Raw genomic sequence first — 18,305 nt, 5'->3', positions numbered from 1 at the left:
TAGAGCTAACATTAATATTATGTCCCATTATTAATGGGTTGATTTTTTCTAGAGCCATTTTTCCCCTTGAGCTGTCAGGAGAAAACTATTAACCCCTTTGTCAAATGCCCTATCTTTTTCCTTATCACCAAGTTGCCTTCCTCTTTCATCTGCATGGGGTAGCATCTTGAATTGCATGTCTTATCACTCCTGTTTTTTCACCCTTGACTATGCACATGACCACCTTGTTGACAAGTCTGTCAGACAGAATAATAGCCAGCAAGTCACCCATTTCCAAACCCAGTGGACTAGCCTGTCAGTCAGCCTGAAGATCCATCAGTTGGAAAGAAAGTTACACAGTCTGTCAGCTAGTATGATAACCAACCAGTAGGTCAGACAGTCAAAGAATCAGACAGTCAGATAGTCACCAAACTTGTATGTCAATGAATCTGTATATCTGAACACAGTCCATAAGATTAGCCTATCAGTCATATGTAGAATAGGAAATAGTAACAAAACAATCAACCTGCCAGGCAGCTGAGACAGACAGGCAGAAAGCTTGTCTAATAGACCAGTAATAAATCGTCCAGCAAATTATTCAATTAGTCAGAATGTCAGCAAGTCATCCTATCAACTGTCAGTTTGCTACTCATTCTGTCAGTTTGTAAGTCATCCAATCAGAAATTTAGTCAGTTCCAGATGACTAGCCTATCAGTAAGCCTGTTAGTCACACAGACTTCTAAAACAGACTTCTGTTAATCAACCAGCTATCCAACACAGGAAAAACTAATATATTCACCTTTCTTTGATTTTAAGGTGCCTGAAACAGGCAGAATGAGGTGGACGTGTTCCCTCAAGGCTCAGGTCACATCTCATATCTTATTTTTTTTCCTCTTTAACATCTTTATTGGAGTATAATTGCTTTACAATGTTGTGTTAGTTTCTGCTTTATAACAAAGTGAATCAGTTATACATATACATATATCCCCATATCTCTTCCCTCTTGAGTCTCCCTCCCTCTCACTATCCCTATCCCATCCCTCTAGGTGGTCACAAAGCACGAAGTTGATCTCCCTGCGCTATGCAGCTGCTTCCCACTAGCTATCTATTTTATATTTGGTAGTGTATATATGTCCATGTCACTCCCTCACTTTGTCCCAGTTTCCCCGTATCCCCAAGTCCATTCTCTAGTAGGTCTGCGTTTTTATTCCCATCTTGCCCCTAGGTTCTTCATAACCTTTTTTTTTCTTAGATTCCATATATATGTGTTAGCATATGGTATTTGTTTTTCTCTTTCTGACTTACTTCACTCCATATGACAGACTCTATGTCCATCCACCTCACTACAAATAACTCAATTTCATTTCTTTTTAAGGCTGAGTAATATTCCATTGTATATATGTGCCACATTTTCTTTATCCATTCATCTGTTGATGGACACTTAGGTTGCTTCCATGTCCTGGCTATTGTAAGTAGAGCTTCAAAGAACATTGTGGTACAAGACCCTTTTTTTTTTTTTTTTTTTTTTTTTTGCGGTACACGGGCCTCTCACTGTTGTGGCCTCTCCCGTTGCGGAACACAACGCGCAGGTTCAGCGGCCATGGCTCACGGACCCAGCCACTCCGCGGCATGTGGGATCTTCCCGGACCGGGGCATGAACCTGCATCCCCTGCATCGGCAGGCGGACTCTCAACCACTGCACCACCAGGGAAGCCCACAAGACCCTTTTTGAATTATGGTTTTCTCAGGGTATATGCCCAGTAGTGGGATTACTGTGTTGTATGGTAGTTCTATTTTTAGCTTTCTGAGGAACCTCCATACTGCTCTACATAGTGGCTGTATCAATTTACATTCCCACCAACAGTGCAAGAGGGTTCCCTTTTCTCCGCACCCTCTCCAGCATTTGTTGTTTGTAGATTTTCTGATGATATCCATTCTAACTGGTGTGAGGTGATACCTCACTGTAGTTTTGATTTTCATTTCTCTAATAATTAGTGATGTTCAGCAGCTTCTCATGTGCTTCTTGGCCATCTGTATGTGTTCTTTGGAGAAATGTCTATTTAGGTCTTCTCCCATTTTTGGATTGGGTTGTTTGTTTTATTGATATTAAGTTGCATGAGCTGCTTGTAAATTTTGGATATTAATCCTTTCTCAGTTACTTCATTTGCAAATATTATCTCCCATTCTGAGGGTTGTATTTTTATCTTGTTTATGGTTTCCTTTGGAATACAAATTGTATTTCACAGATTCCCCGCCAGCTCTTGAAAACCACCCACTTTGATACTTCAGAGTAAGATAATTTTTGTTCCCCCAGCTCATATAATAGCTGTATAACCTCCTAATTCCTATAGTAAACTCTTCATACCTGGAATCCACATAGTGGCTTCTCTTCCTGTGACCAAACTCTAATTGACAACCCAGTTACCCCCAATCATATAACCCTGTTTAATTCTATAATAACACTTCTTTATTACTCATTGATATTTCCTTGTTTACTTTCTAGCTCTCTTACCAAAATTAATATTTTAAGAAAATAGGGGCTGTGTTTGTTTTCTTCAGCACAGCATATCCCATGCTAAAACAGAGCCCACAACATAGTAAGCTCTCAATAATTGTTACTGAATGAATGAATAAGCCATAGATAAACCCAGAAAATAATTTATTACATTTGTACAACACATCAGGATCTATTCTTTTCAAAGCCCTTTCTTTCTGTTATCTGAAGGGTGGTACACAACCATCCTATGAGCCAGATGGGGATTCTCATCCTCACTTGATAGGTGAGAAAAGTAAAACTTTGCAATGTTTTATCCTAAACAATCTCCCCCTTTTATCAAAAAGTGAGCATCAGAGTTGGAAATTGAACCTCCTTACTCTTATTCTAGCCTTCCTTCTCTATCAGTAAAGGAATTTCAACTATGGTAATAAGAAGAAAAGTGAGACCAAGCTTTGTCAGTGAATTGGAGAACAGGGTAAGACATCAGAGTCTGAAAAACTTGTTGGTGGCCTCTGTGTCCCACAATTGGCTTAAAAACTAGATCATGAGGCCTAAACAGGTCCATCCCAAAGGAAAAGAGTAAATTGATCAGGAGTTTATATATTCCCTGTGGGTCCCTTGTGCCCACCATCTAAGTCTAATTCTGATTGCCTGTCTCCACAGAGTTACCATGAGCTTCCCCCTGGTTTGGACTTTCCTAAAACTCATTTTCACCTTTCCACAAGTACTCACCCCACCACTCTTTCAGGGCACAACTGATGGCTCACAATTATAGTTGTGCTGATATGCAAATGGCTTAAGAGACCAACGTATTACACACTCCAAGGTAACAGGCTGGGATTTTAGACTAGAGACAATGCCTTAGTGCAAAAGAATAAGCTGAATGGTAATTTCAGGAATTGTTCAAGGCCAGTAGACAAGATCTGGATGTATGAGGTTTTATAATCTTTTCTTGTCTTTGTTCAGGGATTTTCCATTATCTTGCAAATTCCTTAAGAAATTAGATGTAGGTAGACACCTTGGTGGGGAGCTCCAATCTGAAACTCTGACTCTTGAATACCCCCACCCAATGGGTCAGAATGACTTTGTCTTCACATATCACGTGAACTTCTCTCAGATTCAGAGATCAATGGCTCACATTTGTTAAACATCTCTTATGTGCCAGACTGTCCCTGTGTATAAAATCTATCAGTTGCTTCATGTGCAAATATTTTCTCCCATTCTGAGGGTTGTCTTTTGGTCTTGTTTATGGTTTCCTTTGCTGTGCAAAAGCTTTGAAGTTTCATTAGGTCCCATTTGTTTATTTTTGTTTTTATTTCCATTTCTCTAGGAGGTGGGTCAAAAAGGCTCTTGCTGTGATTTATGTCATAGAGTGTTCTGCCTATGTTTTCCTCCAATAGTTTGATAGTTTCTGGCCTTACATTTAGGTCTTTAATCCATTTTGAGTTTATTTTTGTGTATGGTGTTAGGGAGTGATCTAATCTCATACTTTTACATGTACCTGTCCAGTTTGCACAGCACCACTTATTGAAGAGGCTATCCTTTCTCCAACGTACATTCCTGCCTCCTTTATCAAAGATAAGGTGACCATATGTGTGTGGGCTTATCTCTGGGCTTTCTATCCTGTTCCATTGATCTACCATTCTGTTTTTGTGACAGTACCATACTGTATTGATTACTCTAGCTTTGTAGCATAGTCTGAAGTCAGGGAGCCTGATTCCTCCAGCTCCGTTTTTCGTTCTCAAGATTGCTTTGGCTATTCGGGGTCTTTTGTGTTTCCATACAAATTGCGAATTTTTTTGTTCTAGTTCTCTGAAAAATGCGAGTGATAGTTTGATAGGGATTGCATTGAATCTGTAGATTGCTTTGGGTAGTAGAGTCATTTTCACAATGTTGATTCTTCCAATCCCAGAACATGGTATATCTCTCCATCTATTTGTATCATCTTTACTTTCTTTCATCAGTGTCTTATAATTTTATTCATACAGGTCTTTTGTCTCCTTAGGTAGGTTTATTCCTAGATATTTTATTCTTTTTGTTGCAATGGTAAATGGGAGTGTTTTCTTGATTTCACTTTCAGATTTTTCATCAATAGTGTATAGGAATGCCAGAGATTCCTGTGCATTAATTTTGTATCCTGCTACTTTACCAAATTCATTGATTAGCTCTAGTAGTTTTCTGGTAGCATCTTTAGAATTCTCTATGTATAGTATCATGTCATCTGGAAACAGTGACAGCTTTACTTCTTTTCTGATTTGGATTCCTTTCATTTCCTTTTCTTCTCTGATTGCTGTGGCTAAAAGTTCCAAAACTATGTTGAATAAGAGTGGTGAGAGTGGGCAACCTTGTCTTGCTCCTGATCTTACTGGAAATGCTTTCAGTTTTTCACCATTGAGTATGATGCTGGCTGTGGGTTTGTCATATATGGCCTTTATTATGTTGAGGAAAGTTCCTTCTATGCCAACTTTCTGCAGAGTTTTTATCATAAATCGGTTTTGAATTTTGTCAAAAGCTCTCTCTGCATCTATTGAGATGATCATATGGTTTTTCTCCTTCAGTTTGTTAATATGGTTTATCACATTGATTGATTTGCGTATATTGAAGAATCCTTGCATTCCTGGAATAAATCCCATTTGATCATGGTGTATGATCCTTTTAATGTGCTGTTGGATTCTGTTTGCTAGTATTTTGTTGAGGATTTTTGCATCTATGTTCATCAGTGATAAGCAGCTCATGCAGCTCAATAACAAAAAACCAAACAACCCAATCCAAAAATGGGTAGAATACCTAAATAGAAATTTCTCCAAAGAAGAAATACACACTGCCAACAAACACATGAAAGAATGCTCAACATCATTAATCATTAGAGAAATGTAAATCAAAACTACAATGTGATATCCTCTCACACCAGTCAGAATGGTCATCATCAAAAAATCTAGAAACAATAAATGCTGGAGAGGCTGTGAACAAAAGGGAACACTCTTGCACTGCTGGTGGGAATGTGAATTGGTACAGCCACTATGGAGAACAGTATGGAGGTTCCCTTAAAAACTACAAATAGAACTACCATATGACCCAGCAATCCCACTACTGGGCATATACCCTGAGAAAACCATAATTCAAGAAGAGTCATGAACCAAAATGTTCATTGCAGCTCTATTTACAATAGCCCAGAGGTGGAAACAACCTAAGTGTCCATCATCGGATGAATGGATAAAGAAGATATGACACATATATACAATGGTGTATTACTCAGCCATAAAAAGAAATGAAATTGAGCTATTTGTAGTGAGGTGGATTGAACTAGACTCTGTCATACAGAGTGAAGTAAGTCAGAAAGAGAAAGACAAACACCCTATGCTAACACATATATATGGCATCTAAGAAAAAAACAGTATCATGAAGTACCTAGGGGTAAGACAGGAATAAAGACACAGACCTACTAGAGAATGGACTTGAGGATATGGGGAGGGGGAAGGGTAAGCTGTGATAAAGCGAGAGAGAGACATGGACATATATACACTACCAAAGGTAAGGTAGATAGCTAGTGGGAAGCAGCTGCATAGCACAGGGAGATCAGCTCGGTGCTTTGTGACCGCCTGGAGGGTGGGGATAGGGAGGGTGGTAGGGAGGGAGATGCAAGAGGGAAAATATATGGGAACATATGTATAACTGATTCACTTTGTTATAAATCAGAAACTAGCACACCATTGTAAAGCAATTATACTTCAATAAAGATGTAAAAACAAAAAAACCTTTCGGATACACCATTGTAACAAACTTTGCAATTTGCCCACCCTTTATCCATTCTTCCCTTCTTCCTTATAGAGTTATTATTTAACTTGGGTCAACAATGCACTCATATAAAATTCTCTGCTCCACAGACTTACTGCAGCTAGTAATGGCCATGTGATGCAGTTGTGTCCAATGAAATGCAAACAAAAGATTCCTGGTTGAGACTTCTAGGAAAGATTATTTTCCCTGATGAGAAGGGATAGACTCAGCTAGCATGTACTTTTGTCCTTCTCCTTTGCATGCTTAGAATGTGATGATTTGAGAGCACAAGGTAGAAAGATATATGCTTCATATGGTGGAGCCAAAAGCACAAGAATCTGATCCTTAATGACTTTGTGGAACCATTGTCCCACTCCTCTGTGATCTACTTCCAGATTTTCATTGGTGACACAAAGTCCTTATTTATTTAAGTCATTTTAGTTTAATTTCCATTATAGGAACTCAACACAACCTTAACTGTAATTTAATCAACTTTTTATTAAATCATCTCATCTAATCTTCCCAACAACATTGTGAGGAAGGTTTTTAAAATTCCCATTGAACAGATTAAGAAACAAGCTTGGAGAGGTTAAGAGATTTGTGTATCATACAGCTTGTAACTGGCAGAACTTGAATCCAAACTTAGATTTCTCTGAGTCCAGCTCCAGTGCTATTTTTTATGCCACAATGTGCTTGCTTCTTTACAGGATATCCTTCTTCCTGGCAAAAGAGGAATTGTGTGTGTGTGTGTGTGTGTGTGTGTGTATGAGAGAGAGAGAGAGAGAGAGAGAGAGAGAGAGAGAGAGAGAGAGAGAGAGAGAGAGAGGCAGAGGGATAGAGACAGAGGGCTTGTTTGAGAGAAGAATCACTCATTGTCCTCATCAAGCATTTTCCTGGATTCCTGATGGTTCTTACTGGGCCATAGTGAAATAAAATATGTATATAGTAAGAGACCAGGAAACCTTGTTCTTGTCTTCTAGGAGCTTCTGGTCTGATATCAATAACCCTTCTCTAAGCATTTCTCTCCATTTCCAAAGCATTGTCAGAACCACTTGTTTCAGTTTAGGTGTAACATTAATCTATTTATTCATTCCTTTAATGAACATTTCCCAGGCACCTTCTCTGGGCCAGGAATACTAGAAAGAGAACTGGAATAAGAGTATGAATGCCTAAGTCTTAATCCTGGTATCACTACTAAATTTTATCCTTGAGTTCTATGTTTCAGTATCCCTATCTATATACATAGGACATTAGACTAGATAGTCTAGTCTAATGGAATTTATAGCCTTGACAGATTAGGTTCGTTTGAGTTGACTCAGCTTTGGATGTCACTGCATTGCACTGAGAGAGCTGCCATGAGCCTATTGTTTCTCCAGTGGGCAAAAGAGAGCCCAAGGTGGACATTCAGCTGCCCAGTATTGTGGGTTACTTCTCAGGAGGTCCACTCAGGTCTTGCCTCATGAGATCACCAGAGAATCTGTGGGGCTTGACCACTAGGGTCAGATAGAGATGGAGACAGGGCTTACATCAACCAACACTTGGATCTTTGCAGACTGAGTTCCTACCCACAGCAGAATCCAAGTGGAAATCCCAACCTGCAGAATTATTCATCTGCAGAGCCAAGATTTTGGCCTAGTCTTAGCAGAGAACTTGACAAAGACCCCCAAACAACAAGCCTTTCTGGACTTGGAGTCTGTTCTGCTGCCCCATGGGACAGAGAAGCTAACTCATAGTCCTGCCTGCTGCTGAATGAAGCTCTCAGCCCCACCTGACCGAAAGCCTGGTTAGAGCACTAGAAATCTGCTTAGCACAATAGCATTCAAGTGGACAGCATGACTAGTTGTTCTTCCCATATGCAGAATAAATCCAGTGGCTCTGTTTGGTGAGGGAGCTTGGTGCACAGTTTTGCCTAATTTGGTCCCCAAACAAGAAAGTTGTCAGCCTTGGAGCCTGTTCTACAGGCCTACATGGGGAGGTAGAATAGTTCATAGCCCCGTTCACTCCTGAATATAGCCATGAGTCCTGCCTGACCAGGAAACCTAACCAGAGCTCCCAGGAGTCTATGCAGTTCATTCTGCAACACTGATTACACTGGCACTTGAGTGACGAGCCCAGCAGGCAGCCCTCCCCATCTGCAAAGTCAAGGCAATGGTCCACAAGTCCAGGGAATTTGGTGCATAGTTCTGCTTAATTTGGTCTCCAAAGAAGAGGCTTACTAATCTTGGGGCCTGTCTTGTGGCTACACCTTGGCAGAGAAACTAATTTGTAGCCTCACCAAGTGCTAGATATACATTTCAGCCTGCTCAAATAGGAAACCTAATGAGTATATATTAAGTTGGTTAACTTATCCATCCCTCAACCCTACTTATGGTGGCACTTGAGCAGAGATTCAAGTTGAAGGCTCTCCCCAACAACAGATGAAAGCAGGTGGGCCCATCTGGCAATGGAATTCAGTGTGCAGTCTTACTTGACTTGGGTCTCCAAGCAAGGTTTGCTGACCTTGGTAACCATTCTGCTGCCCTGCCTGAACAGGAGAGCTAATTCAGAGTCCCATCAACTACTGAATATAGTATCCTGTCTAGACCACCTAGAAAGCCAGATCAGAGAATCCAGGAAACCATGGAGCCCATATTATAGCTTTACTTGGACATGGAACAAAGCCTGCAGTCCTGTTCAACTGTTTTCAGCAAGAGGCACTCCCTCTGACCTCAAGCTTGAGCGGTAACCTCTCCCAGAGATGGACACAGATAGCAAGCCCCACCTGCCAGATATCAGCTCACACAACCAGAACCAAAACCTGAGCTGACTGTTGAAGGGTTCCCTGCCAAAACAAACTTGTAAAGTCAGGAAGAGGAGACCACTTACTCTAATACACAGATGCCAGTGTAAGGAATAAAGGATCATGGAAAATCAGGTAAATATGGCACCACAAATGGACTCTAATAAAGATCCAATAACTGATCCTAAAGAAATGGAGAGCTATGAACTGTCAGATAAAGAACTCAGAATAATCTTATTAAAGAAATTTAGTGAACTACAAAAACATACAGACAACTAAACATAATTAGGAAAATAACATATGAACAAAAAGATAGGTTCAACAAAAATTAGAAACCATAAAACCCCAGAAATGCTGGAGGTGAAGAACAAAATGATTAAACTGAAGAATTAAATAGAGAGCTTCAACAGTAGACTTGATGATGCAGAAGAAATAATCAGTGATCTAGAAGACAGAGCATTTGAAATTACCCTGTCAGAGGAGCAAAAAGGAAAAAAAGAAAAGAAAGCCTGTAGAACTTATGGAGTACCATAAATAAATCAATGTCTTCATTATGGGAATCCCAATAAGGGAAGAGAAAGAAAAAAGGACAGAAAATATATTTAAAGCAGTAATGGCTAAAAAGTTGCCAAATCTTGGAAAAGAAATGGACATCCAGATCCATGAGGCCTAAAGACCCCAAATAGGTTGAACCTGATAGGGATAAATTGAGAGACATTATAATTAAATCATCAAAAGTCAAAGAAAAAAGGAAGAGATTTGAAAGCAGTAAGAGAAAAGCAACCTGGCATATACAAGGTGACTCCCATAAGACTGTCAGCACATTTCTCAAGAGAAACTTTTCAGACCAGATGATAATGAGATGATATATTCAAAATATTGAAAGAAAAAAACTGCCAACCAAGAATATTACACCTGACAAAGCTGTCCTTAAGAAATGGAGATATATATATAAAAAAAAAAAAAAGAAATGGAGAGATAAAAACTTAAACAAATGAAAGTTGAGGGAGTTCATCACCACTTTAACTGCCTTACAAGAAATGCTAAAGGGCATTGTTCAAGTGGAAATAAATGGACACTAATTAACATTAACATTGTAGAAACATATGAAGGTAGTGTAAAACTCACTGGTAACAACAAATAATAGTCAAAGACAGATTCTGTAATGTGGTAATGATGCTGCATAACTCACTTTCAACTCTAGTTTATAAGTTTGAAAATGTATTAAAATAATCATAACTAAAATAATCTGTTATTAGATACACAATATAAAAATATGCAAATTGTAACATTAATAACCTAAAATGTAAGGGGGGAAGTGAAGTGTAAAGTTTAAGAATGCTATTGGAGTTAAGTTGTTATCAGCTTAAATAGGATGTTATAATTTTTAAGATATTTTATGTAAGCCTCATGATATGACCACAAGGAAAAAATCCTGTAGTAGTTAACACAAAAGATCATGATAAAGAAGCCAATGCATACTGATACAAAGAGTCATCAAATCATAAAAGAAGATAGCAGGATAAGAAGCAAGGAACACTGGATATATACAAGCACCAGAAAACAATGAACAAAATGGCAATAATGTCATTAGCTATGAATAATTACTTTAAAGGTAAATAGATTAAATTCTCAAATCCTAAGACATACAATGACTAAATGGATAATAAAAACAACATCCAATAACATACTACCTACAAGAGACTCACTTTAGCTTTAAAGACACACAGACAGTGAGAATGAAGGGGTGGAAAAATATTTCAAGCAAATGGAAACTAAAAAAAATCAGGGCTATATTACATCAGACAAAATAGACATTAAGAGAAAAATGTTAAAAAGAGACAAATAGGATGATTATATAATGATAAAGGGGTCAATCAATCGAGAAGGTATAATTATAAATATTTATGAACCCAACATCAGAGCAGAAAATTATATAAAGGAAATACAAGGATAAATAAATAGCAGTAAAATAATAGTTGGTGACTTTGATACCCTACTCTCAACAATGGATAGATTATCCAGATAGAGAATCAGTAAGTAAAGAGTGGATTTGAAGAACACTATAGTCTAAATGGACTTAACAGACATAAACAGATAATTCTATCAGACAACAGCAGAATCCACATTCCTCCAAAGTGCACATGGATTTTTTTTTCTAGGTTAGATTATGTGTTTGGACACAAGTCAGCAAATTCAAGAAGACTGAAATCATACCAAGTGTCTTCTCTGACCACCATGGTATGAAACTGGAAATCAATAGCAGGAGGAAAACTGAAAAATTCATAAATGCATGGAATAAAACAACACTCCCCTTACTAAAAATGGATCAAAGAAGAAATTAAAAGGAAAATTAAAAATGTATCTTGAGAGAAAAAAATGGACACATAACAAACCAAATCTTATGGGTTTCAGCAAAAGTAGTCTGAGAGGGAAGTTTATAGCTATAAATGCATACAACAAGAAACTAGAAAGATCTCAAATAAACAACCTAACTTTAACCTCAAACAACTAGAAAAAGAACAAACTGAGACCAAATTTAGCAGAAGGAAGGACATAATAATGATGAGAGCAGAAATATATGAACTAGTATACAAGAAAACAGTAGAAAAGATTAAAAACCTAAGATTTGCTTTTCTAAAAGACAAACAAAATTTACAAACCTTTAGCTAAACTAACCAAGAATAAAAGAGAGGACCCAAATCAACAAAATTATTAATGAGAGTGTAGTCATTACAAATAGTAGCACAGAAATACAAAGGATTATAAGAAGCTACTATGGACAACCACATGCCAACAAACAGGACAACCTAGAAGAAATGGATAAATTCTTAGAAAGATACACCCTCTCAAGAATGAATCAGGAAGAAACAGAAAATCTGAGCAGACCAGTAATGAGTAACAAGATTGAATCAGTAATCAAAATTCTCCCAATACATAAAAGCCCTGGACCAGATGGCTTCACTGTTAAATTGCACCAAAAATTTAAAGAATAACACCAATTCTTCTCAAACATTTTCCAAAAATCAAAAAGGAGGGAACATTCCCAAATTCATTCCATTAGTCCATCATACTGATACCAAAGCCAGAGAAGGACACTAAGAGAAAACTACAGGCTAATATCTCTGATTAACATGGATGCAAAATTTCTCAATAAAATACTAGCAGACCAAATTCAACAGCACATTAAAAGGATCATACACCATAATCTAGTAGGATTAATTCTTGGGATGCAAGGTTGGTTCAACATAAGCAAATCAATAAATCATCTTAATAGATACAGAAAACACATTAAACAAAATTCAACATCCACTCAATGATAAAAACTCTCAACAAATTAGGTATACAAGGAACACACCTCAAAATAATAAAGACCTTATTGGACAAGCCCACAGCAAACGTCATATTCCATGGTGAAAATTTGAAAGTTTTCCTCTAAGATCAGGAACAAGACAAGGGTACCTACTCTTACCTCTCCAACATAGTGCTGAAAGTCCTAGCCAGAGCAATCAGGCAAGAAAAAAAATGGTATCACAAATGGAAAAAAAAGGAGTAAAATTGGCTCTATTTGCAGATGACATGACTTTATAAAAAATCCTAAAGACACCATCAAATGACCTAAGATCCAATGAATAAGTTCAGTAAAGCTACAGGATACAAAATCAACATGCAGAAATCAGTAGTGTTTCTTTTATTCAGTTTTATTGAGATATAATTGGCATAAAGCACTGTATAAGTTTAAGGTGTACAACATAATGACTTGCCTCACATTTATTGTGAAATCATTACCATAATAAGTTTAGCTAACATGCATTATCACATATAGATACCAAAAGAAAGTAAATAATTTTTTCCCTTGTGATGAGAACTACTTACAAGTATACCATTTAGCAGCATTAAATATAGTCATCATCGGAGAGGAGCTTCAAGATGGTGGAAGAGTGAGATGTGGAGAAAACCTTCCTCCCTACAAATACAGCAAAAATACATCTACATGTGGAACAACTCCTACAGAGCACCTACTCAACGCTGGCAAAAGACCACAGACCTCCCAAAAGGCAAGAAACTCCCCACGTAACTGGGTAGGGCAAAAGAAAAAAGAAAAAAACAGAGACAAAAGAATAAGGACGGGACCTGCACCACTGGGAGGGAGCTGTGAAGGAGGAAAGGTTTCCACACACTTGGAAGGCCCGTCGCAGGTGGAGACTGCGGGTTGCAGAGTGAGGAAGTTTTGGAACCACAGAGGAGAGTGCAGCAACAGGGGTGTGGAGAGCAAAGTGGAGAGATTCCCTTAGAGAAGATCGGGGCTGACCAGCACTCACCAGCCAGAGAAGTTTGTCTGCTCACCCACCGGGAAGAGTGGGGGCTGGGAGTTGAGGCTCTGGCTTCGGAGGTCAGATGCCAGGAAGAGGATTGGGGTTGGCTGTGTGAACACAGCCTGAAGGGAGCTAGTGCACCATAGCTAGCTGGGAGGGAGTCTGGGAAAAAGTCTGGACCTGTCAAAGAGGCGAGAGACTTTTTCTTCCCTCTTTGTTTCCTGGTGCACAAGGAGAGGGGATTAAAAGCGCTGCTTAAAGAAGCTCCAGGGGCTTCCCTGGTGGCACAGTCATTGAGAGTCCACCTGCCGATGCAGGGCACATGGGTTCGTGCCCCGGTCCGGGGGGATCCCACATGCCGTGGAGCGGCTGGGCCCATGAGCCATGGCCGCTGAGCCTGTGTGTCCAGAGCCTGTGCTCTGCAACGGGAGAGGCCGCAACAGCGAGAGGCCCGCATACCGAAAAAAAAAAAAAAAAAGCTCCAGAGATGGGCAGAAGCTGCGGCTATCAGCAGGGACCCCAGAGACAAGCATGAGACGCTAAGGCTGCTGCTGCAGTCATGAAGAAGGCTGTGTGCAAGCACAGGTCACTATCCACACCTCCCCTACCAGAAACCTGTACAGCCTGCCACTGCCAAGGTCCCATGATCCAGGGACTAGTTCCCTGGAAGAACACACAGCGTGCCTCAGGCTGTTGCAACGTTATGCTGGGCTCTGGTTCGCCCCGCATTCCGTACCTCTCCCTCCCCACTGCCTGAGTGAGACAGAGCCCCCAACTCAGCTGCTCCTTTAACCCCGTCCTCTCTGAGTGAAGAACAGAGGCCCTCAGGCGATCTACACTCAAAGGCAGGGCCAAATCCAAAGCTGAACCTCAGGAGATGTGCGAACAAAGAAGAGAAAGGGAAATTTCTCACAGCAGCCTCAAGAGCAGTGGATTACATCTCCACAATCAACTTGATGTACCCTGCATCAGTGGAATAGACAACGAATCATCTGAAATGGAGGAGGTCTGAATAGGTTGTCTAGGAGGTCTGAATTCGTTGTATATATATATATATATTTCCCGTTTTCTCTTTTTGTGAGTGTTTACATGTATGCTTCTGTGTGTGATTTTGTCTGTATAGCTTTGGTTTTACCATTTGTCCTAGGGTTCTGTCTGTCCTTTATTTTTTTTTTTTTAGTATACTTTTTAACGCTTGTTATCATTGGTGGATTTGTTTTCTAGTTTGGTTGCTCTCTTCTTTCTTTCTTTTTCTTTCTTTTAATTACTTAATTTTTTTTTTATAATTATATTTTATTTTTTATTTTAATAATTTTATTTTAACTTCTTCTTTCTTTCTTTTCTCCCTTTTATTTTGAGCTGCACAGATAACAGGTTCTTGGTGCTCCAGACAGGAGTCAAGGCTGTGCCTCTGAAGTGGGAGACCCAAGTTCAGGACATTGGTCCACAAGAGACCTCTCAGCTCCATGTAATATCAAATGGCCAAAATCCCCCAGAGATCTCCATCTCAACACCAAGACCCAGCTCCACTCAACGACCAGCAAGCTAAAGTGCGGGACACCCTATGCCAAACAACTAGCAAGACAGGAACACAAACCCACCCATTAGCAGAGAGGCTGCCTAAAATCATAATAAGGCCACAGACACCACAAAACAAACCAGCAGATGTGGACCTGCCCAGCAGAAAGACAAACTCCAGCCTCATCCACCAGAACACAGGCAATAGTCCCCTCCACTAGGGAGCCCACACAACCCACTGAACCAACATTAGCCACTGGGAGCAGACACCAAAAACAATGGGAACTACGAAACTGCAACCTGTGAAAAGGACACCCCAATCACAGTAGGTTAAGCAAAATGAGAAAGACACAGATGAAGGGGCAAGGTAAACACCCACTAGACCTAACAAATGAAGAGGAAATAGGCAGCCTACCTGAAAAAGAATTCAGAAAAATCATAGGAAAGATTATCTAAAATCTTGGAAAGAGAATGGAGAAAATGCAAGAAACGTTTAACAAGGACCTAGAAGAACTAAAGAGCAAACAAACAGTGATAAACAGCACAATAAATGAAATTAAAAATTCTCTAGATGGGATCAATAGCAGAATAACTGAGGCAGAAGAATGGATAAGTGACCTGGAAGATAAAAGAGTGGAAATAACTACTGCAGAGCAGAATAAAGAAAAAAGAATTAAAAGAACTGAGGACAGTTTCAGAGACCTCTGGGACAACAATAAACACAGCAAAATTTGAATTATAGGGGTCCCAGAAGAATAAGAGAAAAAGAAAGGGACTGAGAAAATATTTGAAGAGATTATAGTTGAAATCTTCCCTAATATAGGAAAGGAAATCATTAATCAAGTCCAGGAGCACAGAGTGCCATACAGAATAAATCCAAGGACAAACACGCAAAGACACATATTAATCAAATTACCAAAAAATAAATATGATGAAAAAATATTAAATGCAGTGTGGGAAAACAACAAACACACAAGGGAATCCCTATAAGGTTAACAGCTGATCTTTCAGCAGAAACTCTGCAAGTCTGAAGGGAGTGACAGGACATGTTTAAAGAGATGAAAGGCAAAAACCTACAAACATGGTTACTCTACCCAGCAAGGATCTCATTCAGATTTGATGGAGAAATTAAAACCTTTAAAGACAAGGAAAAGCTAAGAGAATTTAGCACCACCAAACCAGCTTTACAACAAATGCTAAAGGAACTTCTGTAGGCAGGAAACACAAGAGAAGGAAAAGACCTACAATAACAAACCCAAAACAATTAAGAAAATGATAATAGGAATATACATATTGATAATTACCTTAAATGTAAATGGATTAAATGCTCCAACCAAAAGAAATAGACTGGCTGATTGCATAGAAAAACAAGACCCATATATATGCTGTCTACAAGAGACCCACTTCAGACTTGGGTCACATACAGATTGAAAGTGAGGGGGTGTAAAAAGATATTCCATGCAAATGGAAATCAAAAGAAAGCTGGAGTGGCAATTCTCATATCTGACAAAATAGACTTTAAATCAAAGACTATTACAAGAGACAAAGAAGGACACTACATAGTGATCAAGGGATCAATCCAAGAAGAAGATATAACAACTGTAAATATTTATGCACCCAACATAGAAGCACCTCAATACATAAGGCAAATACTAACAGCCGTAAAAGGGGAAATCGACAGTAAAACAATCATAGTAGGGTATTTTAAAAACCAACTTTCACCAATGGACAGATCATCCAAAATGAAAATAAATAAGGAAACACAAGCTTTAAATGATACATTAAACTAGATGGACTTAATTGATATTTATAGGACATTCCATCGAAAAGCAAGAGAATAAACTTTCTTCTCAGCTGCTCATGGAGAATTCTCCAGGATATGTCATATCCGGGCTCACAAATCAAGCCTTGGTAAATTTCAGAAAATTGAAATAGTATCAAGTATCTTTTCCAATCACAACACTATGAGACTAGATATCAGTTACCAGGAAAATACTGCAATAAATAAAAAAACACATGGAGGCTAAAAAATAAATGACTTAAAAACCAAGAGATCACTGAAGAAAACAAAGAGGAAATCAAAAAAATACCTAGAAACAAATGACAATGAAAACATGACAACCCAAAGCCTATGGGATGCAGCAAAAGCAGCTCTCAGAGGGAAGTTTATAGCAATAAAATACTACATTAAGAAACAAGAAACATCTCAAATAAACAACTTAACCTTACACATAAAGCAGTAAGAGAAAGAAGAACAAAAAGTCCCCAAAGTTAGCAGAAGGAGAGAAATCATAAAAATCAGATCAGAAATAAATGAAAAAGAAATGAAGGAAACGATAGCAAAGATCAATAAAACTAAAAGCTGGTTCTTTGAAAAGATAAACAAAAATGATAAAACAGACTCATCAAAGAAAAAAGACAGAGGACTCAACTCAATGGAATTAGAAATGAAAAAGGAGAAGTAACAACTGACACTGCAGAAATACAAAAGATCATGAGAGATTACTACAAGCAACTCTATGCCAATAAAATGGACAACCTGGAAGAAATGGACAAATTCTTTGAAAAGCACAACCTGCGAAGACTGAATCAGGAAGAAATAAAAAATATGAACAGACCAATCACAAGCACTGAAATTGAAACTGTGATTAAAAATCTTCCAAGAAACAGAAGCCCAGGACCATATGGTTTAACAGGTGAATTCTGTCAAACATTTAGAGAAGAGCTAACAGCTATCCTTCTCAAACTCTTCAAAAATATAGCAGAGGGAGGAACACTACCAAACTCATTCTACGAGGCCAATATCACCCTGACACCAAAACCAGGCAAATATGTCACAACAAAAGAAAACCACAGGCCAATATCACTGACGAACATAGATGTAAAAATCCTCAACAAAAATACGAGCAAACAGAATCCAACAGCATATTAAAAGGATTACACACCATGATCAAATGGGGTTTATCCCAGGAATGCAAGAATGCTTCAATATATGCAAATCAATCAACGTGATACACCATATTAACAAATTAAAGGATAAAAACCATATGATCATCTCAATAGATGCAGAGAAAGCTTTAGAGAAAATTCAACACCCATGTATGATAAAAACCCTCCAGAGAGTACACATAGAGGAAACTTTCCTCAACATAATAAAGGCCATATATGAGAAACCCACATCCAACATCATCTTCAATGGTGAAAAACTGAAAGGATTTCCACTACGATCAGGAACAAGAAAAGTTTGCCCACTCACAACACTATTCAACATAGTTTTGGAAGTTTTAGTCACAGCAATCAGAGAACAAAAAGAAATAAAAGGAATGCACATTGGAAGAGAAGAAGTAAAGCTGTCACTGTTTGCAGATGACATGATTCTATACATAGAGAATCCTAAAGATGCTAAAAGAAAACTACTAGAGCTAAGCAATGAATTTGGTAA

The sequence above is a fragment of the Leucopleurus acutus genome (assembly GCF_964270905.1).
Source record: "Leucopleurus acutus genome assembly, chromosome: X".
NCBI classification, from domain to species: Eukaryota; Metazoa; Chordata; class Mammalia; order Artiodactyla; family Delphinidae; genus Leucopleurus; species Leucopleurus acutus.
This window is presented reverse-complemented; position numbering follows the sequence as displayed.